We start from the raw sequence: 23,142 nt of genomic DNA on the forward strand, positions 1-23,142 counted from the left end.
ATGTTGTAGTACCTCTCCTACAAAAGTTGACAGAATGCACAATCATATACTTTTCTGCATGTCCCCAGAACAGTAGTAAGCAGTACTGGAAAACTCCTGTGGCCCCTCTACTGTACTAGAAAATAAAAGTCCATTATTCCATAGCTTCTCCTGGATCAAAGGTGCTGCTGTTGAATGAAGTCATCTTTCCAGCACCCTGCTGCAGGCTTAACCACTGAGGCAGAGAAATGTGCTCCAACTTTAATGAGAATAGCCTGATTAGTGACCTTCCTCCCACCCCCATATGAAGTAGTGGTTTGCCATTATGTGTTGGTTTCTCAAAATTCATTGCCTCTACAACACACCAGCCTATGCTAAATTGTTATCAGAAACTCTGTATAACCACATGAGTACCTACATACAGGCTGCTGTATGTACCAGAAGTAAGCCCAGAACTAGCCCCAGAAACAAACTACCCTGATGGCATCACAAATTAAACAAGATATACAACAAAAGAAAAATAATTATGGCAAAAATCAGTAAGTGTAATTACCATAAAAATAAAACTTTCATCAAACTAAATAGGCAACTGCAAGGGATAATTAGGTCAAACAAAGACAACCATAATGCCTTATTTGGCTATGTCAAAAACCTCAAGGACAGCACACAGCAATGTACTGAACTGGTGGTTAATAGTGCCACATTCACTGAGCCTGGCGATATAGCAAACATGTTAGCAGAAAAATTCAGTTCCAGTTTCTCCTCCACCCGACACCCAACCATCCCACAAAAAATACCCTCCAGCTATAGGGAGCATGCCCTAGCTACACATGATAAAGCCAAAAACACGGATTAAGTGGACCACAGTAACATGCCAGGATGGCCCTGAACAACCTAAAATATAACTTTTCAGGACCCATTGAGTCACTATTTAACACTAGTATTAAAACAGGCTTTGTGCCACGAGAATGGTGGACTGTGATGGTCATCCCTCTTCATAATGGAAGACCTTCAACAGATCCTGGAAACTACAGACCCATTAGTCTGACTAGTCTTATTTGCAAAGCCGTGGAAAAAATTATGGAAATTATCAATAAGGACATAGAAGACCTCCAGACACTGGATACATCCCAGTATGGCTTTGCCAAAGGAAGGTCAAACTTACTGAATCTGGTGGACTTATTTGAAATGGTCACTAAGGCAATGGATGAGGGAAAAAAGGTGCATACTGCCTACCTATATCTGGCTAAAGAATTTGATACAGTATCCCACTCAGACATTGTAAACAAACTTATGGAGCTAGGTATAAACCCGTTTGTAACATGTGGAATGGCATGCTTGGCTTATGGATAAGGACCCAAGAGGATAGGATCAGTGAGGCCACCTCCACAAAGAAGCCAATCAACAGTGGAATCTGCCATTGCTCTGTGCTTGGCTCACTCCTCTTTGGCATCTATTTCTTGGAGGTTGAAGCCAATGTCAAAGACCTCTGGCTGACCAGGTTTGCAGATCATTGCAAACTGGGAGCAATCAGTGAATCCCCTCCCCAGATGAGAACACCCTTCAGGAAGGTCTAATACAGGCAAACACTTAGTGCCAAACCTATGCCTTAAAACTCATTTCCATAAAATGTAGTATATTTTGGGAAGTTTGCCACCCCGGGTAAATGTGTCGTCAATAAAACACCCTTGAAAGTTGATTCACTGATCAAGGATCTGAGAACTGATGTAGATACTTGCCTACCCTTCAGACCAAAATGTGTCCTAAGTAGTAAGAAAATCCTTCTGTGTTGCTCAACATACGAGTAAGAGCATGGCATCTAGGTCCAGAGAGGTTATTGTACCACTGTACTTGGCCCTCATCAGGTCTATCACAGAGTATAATGCCCCCTTCGGTATGTATATGACCAGACACATGCAGTAGCAGCTGGAATTTCCACAAAGGTTCCTTACAAAAAGAATACAGGGAGTAAACACAATGTTCTATGTTGATCACCTCAAACCCTGTCTCTTTACTCAATGTCATACAAACTTCTGAGAGGTGATCTTTCCTGGGGTACAAGGCGTCCCTGAACCCTGTTATGAACCTTTTACATATATGGAAAACAAACAGCATCAGTACTACTAGATCTGAAGATGTAAATTTTACTAGTGACACAAACAGGACATTTTGGAGAAATATATGTTTCTCAGAATTGTCATTTTCTGGAACAAGCTCCCCATCCATGTGAAGCAGGGGTTCTCCCTAGCCCTATTTAAGTGCAATTTGGACCAATGGATGGGTAATCAGAAATTCAACCTCTGATTTGGTGCTTTGTCTCTGATGGACAGAGGAAGTCAATAAATCAGCCCCCATATAAATCAGTTCTGTGGGTCACATTTGGGTTGCACAGGTAGGCTTAAGGGCCCTAATTATCATTAGCTTAGTACATTTAGGAACCTAATTGAGATCTCTGAAAGTCATAATCTACAACTTCACCAAACCTCCCCCTGCACATTGGCCTTTGCATAAGCGATTGAGTAGCTGCTGCTTTTTTTGGCTGTTGTGCCTGTTGATTTGATCCAGAGGCATCCTCTTTAAGTACTACACAGAAGACTTCTTTAACCTGATAGCTTCCTTCACTGCTGTTCTTCACCAGCAATTCTTAAAGTTGTCGTAAGTGTTCATCATAGGGATCTCTGCAACAGTGGGAATTAGCCATAAGTGGAAATCTGTGCATCCAGCCAGACTTCCAGAGGTGTGGCTGTATTATGTGGAGCAAGGATGGTCCCTCTTTATGGTGAGGATATCAATGGGATGCTTAGTAGGAAAGGACTAGCAGGCCTACACAGTATTCAGTTCTTTTTTCAGATTACTGCATATAGTTTTCTGTCTGTCTTATCCAGGTGTTGTCTATGCAGATAAAATACCTTTTTGGCTTTTATTTTTCTTACTGTTTTTAGGGGTTTATTTGTTTTTGTGCTTCAGAGATTGCCATGCTTTTTTTATGTTCCTTCGAGATTTTTTGAAAATTATAATGTTCATGGAAAAACTTCCCAGCATGAGTGCTTTTGGTCGACAGATCCCACCAAAGGATTATCTTTATTGCTTGTTTCTTCTTGGAAATGAACACCTAGTTTGCTCATGCAAAGAGGTTTCATATTAGGAAAAGAAGACCTTGTTTCATAGAGCTAAAATTTAGAGAGACTTGTTAGCCAACATGGTGCTGGTGGAAATTGGGCTACTGTTGGCCAAAAGAGACAGAGCAAGATGCAGAGAACAGGAATAAATGGAAACAGATGATCCGCTGTGGTGGCCCCTAATGGGAACAGCTGAAAGAAAAAGATTGAAGCACCAAAAGATATTTGCTGTCAGCCATTCTACACATGCAGTATTCCTTCTGCTTCTTCCATGGAAATGCCTTCTCCAAGCAAACTGAAAAAAATTGTTTCACAACACAGGAAAATGGCAAAGTTAAAGAAATTGGTTACTAAAGAAGCAGGCATGATGCATGGAGCCTTAGGGACCCCTCAGTCCTAAAGACACCTGAGGGAGACTGTACCAACATTTCTTGACCAGTGCCTGGAAGTGGCACCTAATTCAATGCTTCTGCAGCTGTTGAACTCCTCATGGTGGCTTATAGCAGTGTCTTACTAGGTCTGTTCAAATGTCACATCTGTATTACAGCTAGATCCCAGCTCCCAGTCACCTGCCACTCGGCACCATATGGTGCAGATTGTCAAACATGATGCTTCCAGGTGGTTTTACTTACTACACTTTTGATGAGCCAGTAGCCCCAGGGCAACCAGTACTCAGTTTTGCCATGAATTAAATTTTATGCTGGCAGAGCTCCTGCCTTATTTTACATTTGACCGGATATCTCTCCCAGAGATGTCAGTCCTTGAGGTGCTGGCCTCAGCATTGTTTTACACCAAGTACTTCACAGAGGAATATGTTATGGCTTGGAAAAGATCTACAGTTCCCTTGCTTCCATCTGCTGTGTCTTCCATTTTGGCAGTATTGTTCCCAACTGAAAAGAAAGCAACACATCATCAGAATGGTCATGTGATGTCAATATTTGTGAAGACAAGGGTCAAAAAAACTCATGTATTCTACTCCAACTTCATTCTTGTTTGGTGGTATATCATGGATAAGGAGGAGTTGCTATTTTCAGCCTCTCTTCCAGATGAGGTGGTCTTTGTTGTGACCCTCAATTTAGTGAGGGAAACATTTTGGATAGACTTAGAGCTCTCTAACTCTCACAAAAGGTCTCATAAAAGGGACCTTAACCTTTTGGGCTCTGACACACCAAAGCTGATGGCTTTTATGCCTGGTTCCCTGGCATTTGAATATGCCTTTCACAGTGCATCCCTAGATCTAGATTCTCATTCTGTACACCTAGAAAACTTGATACATTTTTTTATCAATTAGAGGAGAAAAATCTGTGATTATATAAAACCTAGTTGATGATCCTGCAGTTATTTCTGTAGATGCTCAGAGGATCAAAACTAGTCCCAACTAATAACACCGTATTAAATGATAAGGAAAGTGTGTTTTGCAGATTCAGGAGGAAAATGTGTAACACAGCTACTGTGAACATCTAAGCAGTTAATTGCTAGATGTATATCTGGCCCCTGCCAAAGAATCTACAGGGGCAAATCCTTAATGCCCCTTTAGATAAATACCTTTCAGTTGGCCTCCATCCTGAGAAGTGTTTAAAAAAGCTAGAGGAAAAGGGGAGCATCTGTTCAGATGGTGAAGCAGTTATTTCACTCCTCCATTCTTAAATACAGCAAGAATTTTCCAACAATGCAATGGGTTTTTCTAGGAAGGAAGTAGATGTGCATATGCTCTTAAAAAAAAAAGTTAGGGAGTGAAAGGCCTCATTTCATAAAAGACACTGCTGCTCAGTAATGACAATAAAACCATCCATCTCTTTTTCCCAGAACCCTCCCCTTCCACCTATTAGGAGGATTGTTCTAGCAACAACCATTGCCCCTGAACACAAACACTTTTTTTTAATTTCTCCAGATCTTTTGGGTTTCTAATACCATGATGGGAATGGACCCCATTCCTAAGTGAAAGTACAATTAAAGTTTTTGAAATTAATACTGTTTCAATCTTTGTCAGCTAAAAGTGCTCTTTGCAGCACTCCCAATGTGCCCAGTAAGGACTCCTGCAATTCATACTGGGTTACATGGATTGGTAATGTATCTAAATACAATTTTAGATTCTTTTTTTATAAGACCTGTTACTCTAACTACTATTAGAACTGTCTGGGTATCTTTCTTCCATATTGCTCTAATTTCTGCCTGCAGATACTGATATTTTATGACTCTCTCTCGCTCTCTCTACGCAAGACACTTTATTCACTGGGTGTAGCAGTTTCAGTGATCAATGCTACTTTTCTCTTCTTTTCTTGGACTACTATATCTGGTTTTCTAGCATCTGTCTTTTGAACTGTTGGTGATGGGTGATCCCATGTAATACAAACTTAATCATTTTCTATGATGCTTTTGTGACTCATGTTTCCAGTGTTTTTCAGCCACTTCAGTACCATAATGTTTTCACAATCCCCAGTGCAAAAGTCTTGCCATATTATTATGCCTTTCAGTATACAGTCCTTCTGCCATTAGTATGTCAGAACCAGCAACGAAGTGTGCGACCATTTCCAATTCTGTTTTACAAAACCCACATTTTTCTTTCTCCCACATGTTCAAACACCTCTGTGAATACAAGATAAAGTTTGAGCTTTCCACACATTTTGTGGCTGTCTGAAGTACCATCAGATCAGGTCTTATTGACAGACGGGTACCAGAACAGCTACTGGCATAAGCTGCCGTAGGTAATAGTAACATCAAGAAGAAGGGATAAGATTGTATTCCAGCCCTTGTCTGGTCCAAGAAAATATGAGCTGCAGAGACCTCTCCTGGACCTTTCTGAGCTGAATAAATTCTTAAGTGTAGGGCAATTCAGTTTGTAGATTCTCAGTGCTCTACTTCCACATTTGTTACTAGACGCACTATTGGTCATGTGAGATGTGAAGGATGCCTATCTTAACTTCCACACGTAAAGAAGCTACAGGAAATTCTTCAGATTTGAAATAGAAACCTCAACACTACCAGTTTGCCTTTTTGGCCTTTGAGCTCTCCACTGCTTCTGGGACATTTACAAAATGCTTACCTCTGCTTTTTCTTACCACAAACTCTGGTAAATTAATTTACCCCTACCTAGACAACTCCCTGATCCAGGTAACTTCCAATAGGACATTTTAAAGGCCTTAGACTGTACCTGATCTTAAATAAACAAACTTGGGCATTTCTGTCAACTGTCAGGCAGTGGTACTGAAATCCATACAATCCAAAAAATTCTTGAGAAAGAATATTGCTCTCATGAAGTATTTTCTTCTTGAAAACAGTAACAAAGTCCAGTCTGGCAGCCATGGAATTATTGCGGACATTGGGTTATGTGCCGCAGTAATTATGCTTCCCTTGTCAAAGTGAGTGGTACCTGATTGTCTGGTGGAAGCAGAGCCATGAAGCATGGTTTACCCATCATCTTAGCCACTGAAAATTAATTCTCTTGTTAGGTGGATCAGGTCCTCCACAGTGTAGGGATGTCTTTTGTTCCACCTCAAGAGACCTGAACTCTGAGAATCGATGCATCAGATCTGGTCTGTAAAAGAGTCCCTCAAAGTCCAAGGGACATGAGCTGTCAAGAATGAAAGGTATCATCATCAAAAGGATATTGGGCTTGATCTATAACTTTCAGCAGCATGCAGTTGCGAGTTGACGTTGATAATTACAGACAACACCACAGTTAAACAAGTGGCCTGGGGAGGGTGGGGGGCTTGCAATATTACCATCTTTACAGGTCAGCAGCAATTGCATGGAATATAAGAAGACTCCACCTGTGGATCATTTTTATCCCTTTGGAAGAAGATGCCTTGACAGATTGCCTATGCAAGTCTTTTTCCTGTCCCTCAAGAGTCGAAACTGGATTCACAAGTGTTCTGCAACCGCAGTTTTCTTTGTCCCCCAGAGGTAGATCTTTTGCATCCCTTCTGAATCACCAGATAAGAGTTCTTTTCATGGTAGTCATGAAAGCAAGCCCAGGCAGTAAATACTTTGGCAGTAATTTGAAAGGACTGCTGTATGCTTCTTTCCCTTATTCTCTCTCTGTCCAACGTAATGATGAAGGCAGGAGTGTGCAAGGCAAGTTTGATTCTCATAGCCTTTTCTGGCTGAGGTGACCTTGGTGCTTTAATTGAAGAAAGAGATCCTGTTATCCTGGGAGCTACTTGCACCCTGCTGACCTAACTGGAATGCACACCAATGCACCCAAACCTCAACATCCTTATGCTAGCTGCCAGGTGGCTGGAAACATAATTCCCCTTTGGTATTGTTTCTCACCTGATGTGTTAGACATATACTGCAAGTGTCCTACAGGTGCATCACTAGAAAATCCTCTTGGCATAAATGGGAAAGTTTTTCTTTTCATTGTGTATCTTCTCGCACCATACCAGAAGCAACTTCAGTACAACAGGTCCTCTGATATCTTTATGTAATATTCGCGTATAATAATATACTCCTCCTCAACACAATAAATTACATATGTTGATATATGAACCTTTACAGCTTTAATGTAAATATTAAGCGCTTTCCAATCCTACAGAACTTCATGATACAGAATAATGTATAGCTAAAACCATTTAAAATGCCTTCTTAAGATCTCATGAAAAAATCCAGCCATCCAAAAATTAAGATCAGAATAAATGATTACTGACGCAAATCACTAAGGATTGGACAACTCACTAAATACTGATGAAAATCTTAGTACATTTTAGCTTAAATACATAACTGAAAGACATTACAACTATAACAAACATTAAAAATGTCAGCATTTTATGTTAGTAAAACTGAGAAAACTTTGAAAGTGAGAATATACCAACAAGGTATATGCTATAAAAGGATATATGAAAAATGCACTGAGTAAACCTGCACACATATGTAAGGATGTCAAAAAAATGCCATTTTTTATTTAGATAAAGTACATATTTACACACGTGGAGGGAATGGGGGGGGGGTCATGTGGAAGTAGTTGTATTGGCAGATTTTACTTAATGCCACCAACCCCCCAGGTTTAAATGATAGAGTCTCAGTTAGTAGCTTACTTATACTGAGAAGGGCAATGCCCCTGTTTAGACACTTTTTTGATGTTAGCATATGCCTCTGTTAAAGTAACATCTATGCTACCTTGCAAATGCCTTCCAATTGACTCACCCTGCTGCTGGTTATTCTGTGGTAAAGTTATTCATTAAAGGGATGTGTTACCCAAGACACCCTAATAAACAGCCTCTCCACCATGGGACCTCAGTTTTGCATTGAAGAAGCTAAACCTGAAGCCCCTTTAAAACAGCCAGTTCCTAAACTATAATTGTGGCTGTCATTTCTGCCCAGAGAATTTCTGAACTACAGATACCATTGGTAGGTTTACCAATGCAAATACCTAGCCCTACTTCTAAATCCAACACTGTCTGTTTTAAAAATAGCACATAAATACAAAATGAATGTCCACAAGCCAGTAGAGTCCTAGGCCCAGACTGGAATATGACCTACCAGTAATTGCTCTGAATTCAGTCCGTGTTGCAAGTCTACTTGGACGACTCTAAATAAGATCTACAAAACACCACTGTCTACAATAAAATGGCAAATTAGTTACTTGCTATAGGGTAAATCACCCTCAGTCTCACTACCCTCATTTATAAAGCTGTCCTTCCTCTTGCATTCATTTGATTTAGAACAAACAAATATTCAGTCATGAACAGTGATGAAGACTTATGCGTGACAAGGTCTTGTTTTGGACTAGTCATTCGATACTAGGTGTTTCCCAAAGTAGGACCTTCTCCTGGAACCAGCTACCATCTGAGATTTTCAATGTGAAAACTCTCATGGGCTTTGAAGCCAGACTGAAAGCACTATACAGTTGCTCTAGGGATTCTGGGTAATATGAAAGACAGATGTGTGTACCCCAAGGCAGTTGTTCTAACTTTACTTATACTAAAGTCTTTGTGGTTCATAATACTGTTTTACACAAAGATTTAGACTGCTTAATGCTACAAATTGTCTTAAAATTCTTTAGCATGTTACACTTGTATTATATGGCTGCATATTTGATTTACTTTAAGCCAACTAATTGCATAAAATGCAACTCTCTGCTCTTCCGTGTGTTTTGATCTTGGTCGAAAAGGCTGATTAGACCAGTACACCTAACTAATAAACATATAACTAGGAGGAGAAATAAATGAGTGAACAAATGAATGAGTAGCAATATTAGCTTACAGTTTTCTATGAGGAAGGGGTGTCTGTAAGGACTAGTCTTTTATGCAGAGAGAGGGTTAAATGGTTTCTGAAATTGCTCTGATTCAAACAATTCAACTTGTTTGTCTTTTTTCACCCAAATCACACTGGGCAGGGATGTGCATAGGCAAGTCAAGTATTCTCTAGATAAAGCCATATACTTCAGGGAATTAGAGAAGCTTTTTATTTCCTTTAAAACTTGGAAACAAGGCAGACAAGGGTCAAAACAGTCTAAGTGGTTAGTTGATTGTATTGTCTTATGTGATTAATATGGATAGGTGTTGAAAGAACAATGAGGTCTCACCCTGTTAGAGCACCTACAACAGCCTTATTTAGGAATGTTTCATTTCAAAAGTATCTGTGATGCAACTGTATGGATTTGTAGTACTTTTTCAAAGTGTTGTAAACTGGTCACCTTCTGCAGAAGGTTTTGCCACTGCAATCTTGTAGGGAATGCTAGCATCATGCTATGAAAGCCAGACATGTCTGTACATACTTTCAGTAAGTGTCAATGCCAGAAAGTAACTTTGCTAATAGAGTTGGTACATTTTGTCACTGTTGTGCAACTGTGGAGTTGGTATATGCAAGTGTGTGGGTGCAGGGGAGAAGTAATTTACAATTTCAATACACTTGACTTTCAGCTGTTTAATTTCATCATGTTATCACTCATTAAAATTTCCTTTAGTGAGTCGGCATAAATCCCACACCCTGATCCTGTTGTCAAGGATGCCACAGCTTTACGTTTCTTTTCTCATATGTGATGAATGATAATGCAGCAGTTATCCCTGTCGTAAACACAGTACACCTGTGTAATACACACCACAGCAATAATGCTCAAGTAGAGGAATCACTACTGTAGTATATACGCTCTCCAATTCCCATTATTACCTGTCTAGGAAAACCCAGGGATTAGGGGGGGTTGCTCTTCCTTTCTCCTTGCCTACTACAGTTTTTCTTTGTTCAGCAGCTGTATGCCTACATATGCGAATTGTTGCAGCTTTCCCATGAAGGTCCATGATAACAAACACACTTTGTTGTAGATGGCCTCCTTTTTCCCAAAAGATTAACTGAAGGTAGTACGAGCCTTTTTCTGCCTGATATCCTTGGTGAATGGAAGAGAGCAGACTCACTCTAAGGATGCACAAAGCTCTGGAAGTCTGTGCTGATGGACTCACCCTTACCTGTGGGTAATTCGCACACCTTCTTGTAGACTGTGTCCCCCTTTTTTCCAGGAAATTAATTGATGGTGCTGAAGGCTGCTGTCCTTTTTCTTGATGTTCTACTGAGGTCCTTAGTGAATGGGATAGAGCAGCCCACTCTGGGAATGCACAAAGCTCTGAAAGCTTGTCCTGATGGATTTGCATTTACCAGTGTCTAACTCCAATGTTGAATGATAATGCAACAGTAATCCCATAATGTGAACATGTATTACTAAGGTGAATTTGTCACACAGCTGCAATTTTTCCCTAACCCCTTCTAATTTAACTCCATTTTTCCTTAGCTTTGCTACCACCTCTGTTATACTTTTCATGTCTCCTTTGCATCTTACTTTTGACCATTTTAATATCTTTATTGAGCTTTTCCATCCATTCACCTTTGAAGACAACACATCTATTCTCAGTACTGACCATTTGTAACTGGAATGTTCATATCTCTGTCCTCTGCATGCTTATTCCCACCCCAACAGTCACAGTAACGTTCCAAGATGTAAGGCTTTCAGAATTAAGGAAAGGCCCAGTAAAGATGAAGATCACTTCTTTAACTGCACAGTTTGATTATTCTGTTAATATAGCCAAACATTGAGTCATACAGCTGTTATTTTATGCCAATTTAAATGATTCACGTGCCTTCTTATTGAAATAGCAAAGGTAAACTATTATTTGTATCCTCTCAAAGGCTATCAGCTTTGTCCTCCCAAGTCTTTGGACCTGGCGTGTGGGATTTTACATATCTTAACACTGATCCTGATCTTTCACCTCTTGGGTCATTCCATTACTTGTTCAAATAATCTTGCAGCTACACGTTAGTGTTGTCTGTCATCTCAAGCTTTGGTATCATTTAAAATAGGTTCACTCCGTTTTTAAGCCTCCTAAAAGTGTATATGATATGACTTGCCTACAAGTGTTGAATGTGATGTGCATGAAATTAAAACTCATTAGTGGAGTTTTCTCATTAAAAATCAGTGCCACTTCTGTTTACAATATAATGCTGGCAGCGATTCACTTTTTTTTTTGTTAAAAATATTTTTTTCTGTTGTGCAACCAAAGAATTTCTGTATAATAAAAGAGGGGTATGGAGGAGGGGCAATGTCAGTCTCTTTCATCCAGATGAAGCTATAGCCAGTTCTGTCTGTATAATTATAGCTTTGTCCAGATGTACCTCAAGAAATCCTAGTGAAACCTTCATGATGTGCATACCCTGAATTATCACCATCAATGAGTCATGTGCACCATGCTCCATTGGGTTGGTCTCTCATACTATTCATCTCTCAATATAAAGTTTTCCTTTCATCTTACTGACTCCCTTTGGGATTGTTTTCACAACAGATGAACATTCCAGTGCAAGCAGTGCAGGAGGAGAACATCTAAGAGGCCTTGGAATTGCCACTCTTGTAAATATGTATTTCGGTATCCACTTTATACAGTTTAATATGGCAAGCCAGATTCTATCACAGCATGCAACAATTGTAAAACAGAAGCAGTCCTGGTTGGGATGCCAATGCATCACAGAATACACACTGCACAAACACAGAGATGTTTTTTGAACACTAAATTCATCTATTTGGATGTTAGTGGGATTTGGAAACAAACTGCATCCCACCATGAAAATCTACATGAACATACAGAAGAGGTGCATACTCTGAATATAAGGTATCTGATGTGGAACATAAGCTGAAGAGCCATGTTCTATGAAGTAGGAGTGATGAGTGTTGCCCTGTGTGGAACTCCCACTGTTGTTTCTACTGCATCTCCTTTAAAGTGCATAACCGCATACCTCAAATCGCAGTTCTCTGGTTAAATTTGTAGAACCTGACAAGTTGAATAAATGCACTCAAACCACACATTTGAACCTATACAAGTTCATGAGCTAACTCAAATTAGTTAAAATCAGATAAAGCATTTTTTCATGAGATCAAGCACCCTCGATGCTCACACTGCCTCACTTTTATTATTCTTTGTCCAAGGTCATTGCACATTGTAGAAAGTGTGATCACTACTGCACGTAAGACACCTAACTCTTTGTGGGATTGTACTTTCTCCATAAAGCTTTGAACTTTGAGTAAGCAAAGATACTTTCTGCACTTACATGTTGAAGTTAGCATAAGTGTCTGACTATTGAGTCCCTCAAGCAGTAAAGCCTGAACGATAGTGAATGAGCAATTCAGAATCAAGCAGGAGGAGGATACCCCTTATTTCTGCATGAGACTGCAGATTAGCAGAACTTCTAAATTGGCTGCGCATTGAGTAATAGCTTAATTCTAGCTCTCCCAGAGTGAAAACAGAACCTTAGTAGAGAAAGCCAGTGGATTTATATTTCTGTGTAAATTTCAGTAACTGGCTAGTAAGTGCAGTGCCCGAATGCCAGGAAAAAAGAAATATAGAGGACCTTTAAGAAAATTAGCTACAAAAGGTGAGGAAAAAAACTGGGAAAAGTACTGCAGCTGTTCGACAAAAAGCAGTGCAAGCTCTAGAGAAGACGTTCATTAACCTAGAGGAAAAGTATAAGCACAAAGACTTAATTAAAATAAACACAACACTGATGGAGTATATCAACTCAAACAACAAAAGGCTGCAGAAAATGGAAGAAGCTTTAAACTGATATTCAGAAGAGGTGATAAAATTGCAAAAATCAGAGGTTAAAATAAAGAATGGACTGGCTGAATATGAGGTTTCTCAAGAAAAGGGGTTTCAAAAAATAATAGAGAACAGAGCACATAGGGAAAACCTGAGATTTGCTGCTGTGCCAGAGAAGCTGGAAGGAACAGACTGCATTAATTTTATGAAAGCACAAATAAGCGACTGGTATTCCACAGCAGGACTTGTTAATTGAAAGGCCACATCATGTGTATGCTCCAAACCTGGCTTTGAGAGTACAGTCTAGAACTTTAACAGCAAAGATGCAGTACCACCAGCAGGAGTTGATTCTGAAAAAAACTGTGGCAGAAAGACAAGTACTAAACATTAGAGATGGCAGAGAGAATGACTACTCATTGTACAGCAGGCAAAAGAAGAGTAAATTTATTCCACTATTCAGGGAATGTCGAGAAGCAGGCATCGGATTCAAATTGATGTACCCAGCTATCTTTAAAATATTCTTCCCTGGAGGGACAAAATCATCTTTTGATAAATATATGCTAAGGAGGAAATAAAAAAGTTTGTCCAAAAAAAGTGAGCTGTGAAACAGAAGGAGATTCTGTTTCTCATCCTTCGGGTAATAAGGACCATAGACTGTGCCAGTAAAACATTTTCCAGTGTTACAGCTTAAAATGCTTGAGAGAAGAAAAACACATGAGTTAACTAGAAGAATTGAGAGTACATTGGAAATGAAGCAAAGACAGGATTTGGGAGATGGAGGTGAACAAGAATAAAAAGCAACTTAGAAATTTATAAATATGGGACTACAAAGTAATTATAATTGTGAAATATTGGACTGTTTCGGGCTTTGATAAACTTGTATGGGGCTCCAAAACATATGCTCTACTTCATGTCATTAATGTTTGGAAAATACTTGAAAGGGGAAGAGAAATGAGAAAGTAAACTGTAAGTAAAACATTCTTTTTTCTTAATGGTGCTATTTTTGTAGTGCATGATTTTCTTTGCATGCTATAAAGTAAAGTTTTCTCAGTCATTTTTTTTTTTTTAAAGTGTAATGAAGATGCTAAAGTAAACATGTTCCTTTTTTTATTTTTCCATTATCTTTTTCTCCTTGTTCAGTTTTAAGAATTGTAGGCACTGCAATGTAAAAAAAAGGAAGAAATGTCTGGATAAAAGAGCATGACAAAAGAAAAATTTGTTTAATTTTTTCCCATTCGTGCATAGGGGAATGACTGGATTAAGACCCTAAGTTTGATCTAGTAACTAGTTTTAAAAGAAAGCAAGTAAATGAAAAAAATATTGAATATTATTAGGCTTTCTTGTAACAAAAAATATATGCATAGTAGCAATTATGTCTCCAAGAGGCAATCGGATAGAGAAATGCCTAGGAGAAAATGTTATCTGAAAGCATTTGAGTGTTTACTCTGCTGAGAGAGCTATAAAGTTAAGATAAAACCAGGCAGCACTTAGTTGAAGCACGTGCTGCATCATGAGGGTTAGCATGGATAAACTTTCTTTCAGGTTAACTTAAGTTTATGAGGGTGGCTGTCAGTTTGCAATATTTGTTCCTATTAGGAGGGTAAAACTTCAATATAAGATGTACAGAGTTGTATAGGTTATTAAGTTAATAGGTTATAGGAGTTATAGGGGGCGTGGTTGTTTTTTTTGTTTGCGGGCTTTCAGTAAAACAAAAAGTTTTATAAGATGTGACATAGGTTCGAATAGATATGACAAGAAACAACTATAAAAGATCAACCCTGACAAACAGAATATGCATGTAACACAAATGCTGGAATTAGACATTTAACAAAAATGCTGTTATATATAAAAGATGGGAATAATAACTTTTTTAAATACAGCAATGCTTTCTTTAATGCCTTTAAATGTCATAGGTCTCACAGATAGATACAAAATAGAGTAGCGAACTGTATTAAAAATGTAGAGTGCAAATAGCTATACCACAGGGGAGACACTTGGAAAGAACTGAACATGTGAATTTGATAAAGGTCTTCAGGATGGTTATTCAGCGGAATACCTGGGACAAAGGAAAAGAGGAGTACTTATTAAGTGAAAAAGGAGCTCCACTAGTGACAGAAGAAGATAATAAATATAATTGTAGATTTGTAGTACTAAGGGCCAACTTGCAAAGGAGGAGGATTACACTGGCATGTGTTTATATTCTACCTAAAACTGCTATAATGGCGCTTAAGAAAATTCTGGGAGAAATCAGATAATCAGCTTTCAGCAAGGAATACTAGCTATAGATGGGACTGGAATTTGATTTGCAACGGTGAAGATGTGTCTGGGGAGCCCAGAAGGGAAAATGTAACAAAGGAGGGTAGATTTTTAAGGAATTTATGAAAATATTTGGCATGGAAGATGTGAATTCATTACTTGGAGTTGAGAGTGAATTTACATTTTATTCCGCAAGTTACAAAAACTGGGCTAAGCTAGACAGACTTTACATTTTCACAGGAACATGTGCATTTAATTGAAGGTCTTGATATGCACCCAATGACTATTTCAGATCATGCGCCTATAATAACTTAAATAAAAATACAGGGTAATGAAATAAAAATGAGACAATGGCATTTTCCCACCTATATGTTGAAATGTGAGTAATTTAAGGAATGGGTAGTAGAAATTATTCAGGAGCTACTAGAGAAGATAGAAATTTCTTCTGAAAATATAAGTAGGGAGTGCCATAAAATTAAAGTAGTTTAAAAATAAGAGTGGAAATAAAAGGAATGGAGATAAGTAACAATAATTATTTAGATGGACTGCCAAATGTTAAAGTATTGCAAAATAGGGGGGATCCCAGAGAACAAGAGGAGCAATTGCAGAACGCAATGCAAAACAGTAAAAGGAGTACCTCGATAATGTAAATGAGTTTAGAAAGATTGCTGTTAAGTAAATGTTTTTGTTTTTGATAACTCTAGAGCACACAAACTTTTAGCACAACAACTCAGGGAACAGAAAGTAGAAAGGGCGGTCACCAAGCTTTATGGAGTCTGTAACAAGGAAGATAAGGAAATCCTGTAGAAGTATTAGAAATAGTTCCGAAATTCTATGATAGTCTGTATAAAGCAGAGAAATATGGAAATCAAGAAAAGGTACAAATGGAAATGTTTATGGAAGAAGTACCAACATCCTGGAAGAAAGCAGTGTTAGCTGTAATACCTAAAGAGGGTACAGATCCATCAAATTCAGCTTCTTACTGGTCTATTCCAATACTAAACCATGATTATAAAGTGTTTTCTATAATGGCTAAAAGAATGGCAAAAGTGATGCCAAAATTGATAGATACGTATCAGTGTGGTTTTGTTGAGGCTTAGGCAAACATTCAGCAACATTAACAGAGCATTGATGATCCAGAGAGAAGCAGAATATCACTGTTGTTGGTGGGTCTTGATGCAGAAAATGCATTTGAGAGAGTAAGATGGGACTTTATGAGCAGGGCAATGGAAGCATTTACATTTCCTGATAAAATTATAAGGTTGATTGGAAAGATATATGAGGGAGCTGAGGTAAAAAATTAAAGTGGGTGGGTTCCTCTCTGATGGCTTCTACTTGAGCACAGGAACCAGGCAGGGATGTCCTCTTTCCTCTTTGTTATTTGCATTATATTTAGAACCATTGGCAAAGAAAATAAGGGACTCAGAAATTCACGAATATAATTGGTATGGTAGTCAAGAAAAGCTGGCTGTATTTGCAGATGATATTTTATACCTGATAAAGCCAGAAAAGGACATTACAGTGTTGTGGAACATTTTGAGACAGTTTTATATCTTTTTAAGATACAGAATTAATGATGTTAAAACAAAGGCAGTAACGGTAAATTATGTACCTATACACAAATTGTTTCAACAATATCCATATCTATGGGGGCATGATAAAATTAAGAATTTAGAAGTATGGATTAAAAATTATTCTGGTGTGGTGGCTAAGAATGCATAGGAAGAGACTAAACAAAAGATAATAAACTGAGAAATTGTGTGCTCTGTTATGGATATGGATAGTAAGATACAAGTAGTTAAAATATTTTACTCCCTTTAATCTTATACATAGGTCAGGCATATTTTTATCAACCAGATGAGAAGTTGTGGACTGCAGTTAATAGAGCTGAAATTTTTTTATCTGAGCGGGGGAGATGGCAAGAGTCAAGTGGGATAAACTGATTCTTCCATTAGAACAGGGCAGATTGGGATTGCCTGATTTGAAGGGGTATTTCAGAACTATGCAGTTAAGGCTCCTATACATAGCATAAGCAGAAACCTGTAATTCAAAGTGAAAAGCGATGATGATGAAACAGGAGGGAATCTCAGGAAACAAGGAGAGCCTGAGATTTTGGATGTAGGTCTTTAAGGAGAATAACAATTAATCATATAGAATATTATATTCATAAAGTAGCAGAAATTATTCTAAGATCTAAGCCAACACAGGAATAGAAAAAGGAAATTCTGCTGATAGGGATGACTGCAATTAGGGATCCAGAGAACAGGCAAGAGGGGGCTGTAATTTATTGGAGAAAATTAGAAAAGGAACCAACGTATTGGCAAGAAATAACTAGAGAGGGAAAGGTAAAAGAATGGGAAGATGCCAAGAATTTATTTAGACTGCAAGTTAGAGATTGCCTTCCCTATCAAGGATTGATATTGGAGTGTAGGCCAAGAGAAAGAAGTGTGTGGGGGGGTTCCTAAATGAAAGACCAGCAGTGGTAGAGTTTTTATTAGAATGTAGATGAATTGCTGTTACAAAAGGAATAATTAGTAGACCATATAATGCAAAAAAACAACTGGATATATGTTTGTCTCCCAAGTATGCAACAAAATCTAGAAGATTTAGGATTTTTGCTTGGAGATGTTTACAGTGATTTGTATACCCCAAGTAGACTCCAGAGATTTTTTTCCCAGGTGGACAGCAAATTTTGGAGGTGTGGTGGGGAAGAAAGAGGTAACTGGTATATTTTCTGGAAGTGTAATGAGTTGGCAGACTTTAAAGATTCCCTGCAGGCAACTCTGATAGAGATACTGGGTGAGCAAATTGGTGCAATTGGAGAAATGATTTTTCTGAGCTATGATAACAAAAAATGGAATTGCCTAAACATACTAAGGCCTTGCTGAGGCTAATTATGGTGGCTGCCAAAAAAAGCAATTACTAGAAAATTGAAATCAAAGTCCAAACCAACTGTACTAGAAGTAGTGAATATACTAAAATGGATAAAACAGCTTGAATTTGGGATCTTTAGAAAAGGGTAGGAACATATTACATAGGAAACATGGGAATTGTGGGAGCAGTACATATAGGGGAGGATTGAGGCTTAAAAAGAAGGCAGGATTTGAATGAGCTATGAAATGTTTGACAATGACTGAGTTAGATTGCAAGTGTTGTATAATGTTTGCAACTAAAATTATATCGTTATGGTTTGTGATGTAAAATGCTTGCAACTAAGATTGTCAATATGGTTTGTTTTCATTTATATAAATGCATGATTGCCTATGTCATAAGTGATTTAATAAAGATGTTTCTTATTTAAAAAAAATGTGTAGATTAACAAACAGTTCCTGACTTCATAGATTCATAGGTGTATACTAGGCTAATGGCCCTGGAGCCTTTACAAGCCTAGCCCATAGGATTACCCTGGCATCGTGCCACCTGACCTTAGTTCCCAGTGGCTCTCTCGAGTAGAGCCACTGGAGTGATCCCCATGGTGAATTTTCTATTTCCCATCCACTCATCAAGATTTCTCTTGAAGAGGGCCAGTGAGGCGCTCCACTTGACATGTATGGGAAGTCTATTCCATACCATGGGCAGTCTCTGGGTTATGAACCTGTCCATCCAGCTTGTTCTGCTGATTGTGGTAATGAGGTTGAGGTCTCTGGAGTGTGTAGTTCGAAGGGATTGGGATTTCTTTAGATGTAGCATTTTTAACAGTGCTGGGTCAGATATGGCTTTGTAAGTCGAAAAGAGATTTTCTCTACGTAGGCAATATGAGACAGAGAATAGTTGGAGTTTTTTGAGTCTATCCATATAGGACAAGTGTTTAAGACCTAGGATCCTCTTTGTGAGGCAGTTTTGCAGCCTCTCCAATTGTTGCAGGTGTCTAGTGAGGTACATGCCAAATGGGGCATTGTACTCTATGATTGACCTAATTAGAGAAGAGTAGAGAGGGACAATGACCTTTTTCTTCCTGGATGCAAAACCCTTAGTAATGAGATATGCCACATAGAAGGACTTTTTGACCACAGTGGCAGTGTGGAGGTCGAAAGAGAGGTTGCTGTCAAACTGTGTTTTCAGATCTCTTATGACACCTTCTGTGTTTAGTGGACTGCCATCGATGTGGTAATTCATGGGAACCAGGTTTTTCCCAAAGGGGATGACTACACATTTTTTGGCATTGAGCTTAAGGCCATGGTTCTGACACCAGTCTTTGGTCTCAATGAGGCCTTTCTGTAGGATGTCAACATCACTTGAGGAGTTAATTATGGCTCCCAACTTGTAATCGTCTGCTAACTTTGTCAGCCAGAATCTGTTCGTGTTGGCCTGGATTTCAGACAAGTAGATACCAAACAAGAGGACCCAGAACTGAACCCTGTGAGACTCCATTCATGACTGGTCGGCAGTCTGACTTGGAGTCACTTCTTTCACACTGTGGGTTCTACCTGTGAGCCAGTTTGCAACCCACCTAGTGATATAGGAGTTGATGCCTAGCTTAGTGAGTTTTTCTATGATTCCTGAGCAGGGAACGGTATCAAAGGCCTTGGCCAGACCAAGGTAGAGGCTGTATGAACCACCATGCCATCATCCACAGCTCTGGTGACTGACTCAAAGAAGTTGACCAGGTTGAGCAGGCATGATCTACCCACTGTGTGGGATCCAGAGTTTGGATATTCCCTATATCCTTGTTTATTAGGTCCATGATGATGTGTTCCATAGCTTTGCATATCAGACTTGTCAGGCTAATGGGGCGATAGCTCCCAGGGTCTGTAGTTGCTCCTCCTTTGTGGAGAGGGATGACTGTAGCAGTGCCCCATTCAGTAGGGACAAAGCCTGAGGTGAGGCTGTGATTGAACAGGGCACAAAGGTGAGGTGCCAGTTCACTCTGTAGTGCATGTGTACTCTTGGCCTTGGACAGTGCTGTTTTAACCTGTGCAGCAGTAATAGTGGGTGCCTGGCAATCTAATGGTATTGTGACTGGTCCTTTGAAGGGAGGAGGGGTAAATTTGGCATTGAATCTGTCGACCAGTATATTGGCAATATCTGTTGGCTCAGTATAGAACATGCCATTGTGCAACAGCTCCGAGCAAAGCTAGGTATTGCCATGGAGATTCTTTACATAACTATAGAAGGCCTTGTGATTGTCTTTACTATCTGCTGCAATTCTGTTTTCATAGCTAGCTTTAGAGGATTTGATGAGGGATCTCAACTTTTTGTTGAGGCTGATAAGGGAGTTTTTCCAGTCTTGGGACTTCACCTTATTTTGCATCAGTTTCCTCCTTGTGTTGTAGAGTTTGTTTATGGCAGGGGATCACCAGATTGGTTTCCTTTTTTTGGAGGAGAGCATCTTGGTTCTATTGGGTATGGCAAGATCCATTAATTTGTGTACGTGTTCGTATAGGGCATTAGTGTATAATTCGGCGGTCATGCAGCTGTTCTGCAATTGCATGGGTGCTGTGAAGTTGCCACCTCTGTTTTTAGGAGCCCAAAGTTAGCGTTGGAGAGGTTTTTCATGGTGGTTAACTTTGTGGGGGGGGGAATGTGGATTTCCAAGGTGATTAGTTTGTGGTTGAATCTAACCCAGGAGGAGCTAACTATTGGTATAGAACAACAGTCACCCATGTTAGTAATGACCAGGTAAAGGATGTTGCTACCTCTAGTGGGGGTAAGAATGAGGTGGTCCAGGGCATTGGAATTAATGAATTCCAGGAAATGTTGAGGAAGTGTATTGGTACATGAGTAGTTTTCCCAGTTAATGGAGGGATAGTTGAAGTCGCCCAGTATGAGAGTGTTAGGTTGGACCCTAATATTCTCCAAGGTGCTTAGGAACGTGGAGTGTGAGTCTTGGGTCATGGTTGGGCACCTGTAGCAGGCTATGACCTGAATTGCTGTCTTACCCAATGTTAGCTGCACCTGAAGTATCTCTGATGCGTTATGTTGGGCTACCAGTCTGGAGGTGTGCGCATCCTTTATGAATATCGAAACACCACCGCCTTCATAGTTTTAAGTCAGGTAGATCTGTGCTTTTGACTGGTATATTTCACATATGTTGTCATCTGCTACAATGAGATGGTCTTGAAATGCTAAATTGTTCTTTAGCTTGAAACACGACCTATCAGGACCACTTAGGGGGAAAAAAGGCTTTGTACCACGAGAATGGAAGACTGCAACGGTTATCCCACTTCACAACGGCGGGCCATCAACGAACCCTGGAAATTATAAACCTAATTGTCCGACTAGTCTAATATGCCAACCATGGAATGATTTATCAGGGAAATGATCAAAGACATGGGCAACCTTCAGATGCTGGATTCAACCTAGTTTGTTTTTGTCTAGGGAAGATCACAGCTACTAAACCTGGTGGACTTCTTTGAGAAGGTCACCAAGGCAATGGATTTATTTATTTATTTATATATCATTTGTTGACCGGAAAAGTCTGACTAGGACATAGCGTATTTTCAGCAGAGGCCTGGGGAGAAACGCTCCAAACGCATCTGTTTTAGAATGTGGGAGGAAATGGGAGTACCCAGAGGAAACCCATGTGAATGCAGGGAGGGCATGCAAACTCCACACAGAAGGCACCCCAGCCAAGAATTGAACTGGTGAACCTCTTGCTGTGAGGCGACAATGTTAACCGCTGCACCACTGCAGTAGATGAGGAGAAAACTATGCAAACCGCCTACCTGGACCTGGTTAAGGTATTTGATATAATACCTCTTTTAGGTATAGTGGACAAACTCATTGTACTGGGCATAAATCCCTAAGTAATTTGCTGGATTGGCAGCTGGCTTGCAAACAGAAGTAAGGATTGGTTAGACCACTTCCACTAAGAGTCTTTTTCACCAGTGGGGTACCTCAGTACTCCATGCTGGGACCACTTCTATTTGCTATCTACTTCTTGCAGGTAAAGGCTAATTTCAAGGGCCTTTGGCTTGCCAAATTCACAGATGACTGCAAATTGAAAACTATCATAAATTCCCACATGACACAAACATCTTGCAATAGGATCTAACACGACAAATGACTGTCATGGATTTAAACTCAATGCCTGCCTTTTGGGAAAACTGCCAGCCAGGCTAATTACTCCATTGATAAGACGCCCCTAAGAGCTGACCCGGTAGTCGGGGATCTGGGAACATATGCAGGCATTTATCTGGCCTTTCACCAACATGTGGCCAGGTTAGTAAGAAAAGCACTCTACATCACCCATCTTCTAAGTAGGATAGGGCATGGCATCCAGAACAAAGGAGCTCATAGTATCACTTTATTCAGCCAGTATCAAGCCCATCGAGTATAATGCCCCCTTCAGCATGTACCTGACCAGACATATGCAACAGCTGGAACTCACACAAAGTCTCCCTACCAGGAGAATCCAGGGTATAAACACATTATCCTACACAGATAGTCTTAAAGTCCTCTCTGTATACCATGGATCTGGCCCCAAATCTCTACTAGACAGAGGTAGACAGTAATGCCCAAAATAAACATACCACCACCACATAATCTCTAGAAACTTTGAAATAACATATACCCCCTCCTAATAAACACCCATGATGCATAGGGACACAATTGTGTTGAGTTGTATAGCTAAGTTTATAAAGGTCCTGGTGGTCATTAGCCTAGTATATACCTGTGAACTTGGGTGTATATTTTTTGTAAACTTGGGTCTTCTTTTTTCCTGTCTCTAGGATGTATCTACAGATGAGTGATTACAACCTCCATATGTTTAAGTAAAATGCTTTGAAAAATAAATACAGAAGTATCGGAGTAGATTCATGCGTTAAATGGAGATG

At 39.5% G+C, this 23,142-nt stretch overlaps 1 protein-coding gene across 2 annotated transcripts in view; it reads left to right on the forward strand.

Annotated features, from left to right (window-relative positions):
• GRK4 (G protein-coupled receptor kinase 4) overlaps nucleotides 1-23,142 on the forward strand; it is a 1,249,698-nt gene that overhangs the window by 1,148,727 nt on the left and 77,829 nt on the right. The gene's annotated exons all lie outside the window — the stretch shown is intronic.

Source organism: Protopterus annectens, chromosome 2.part1, assembly GCF_019279795.1.
Source record: "Protopterus annectens isolate FY-2018-M chromosome 2.part1, PAN1.0, whole genome shotgun sequence".
In the NCBI taxonomy this organism is placed as follows: Eukaryota; Metazoa; Chordata; order Ceratodontiformes; family Protopteridae; genus Protopterus; species Protopterus annectens.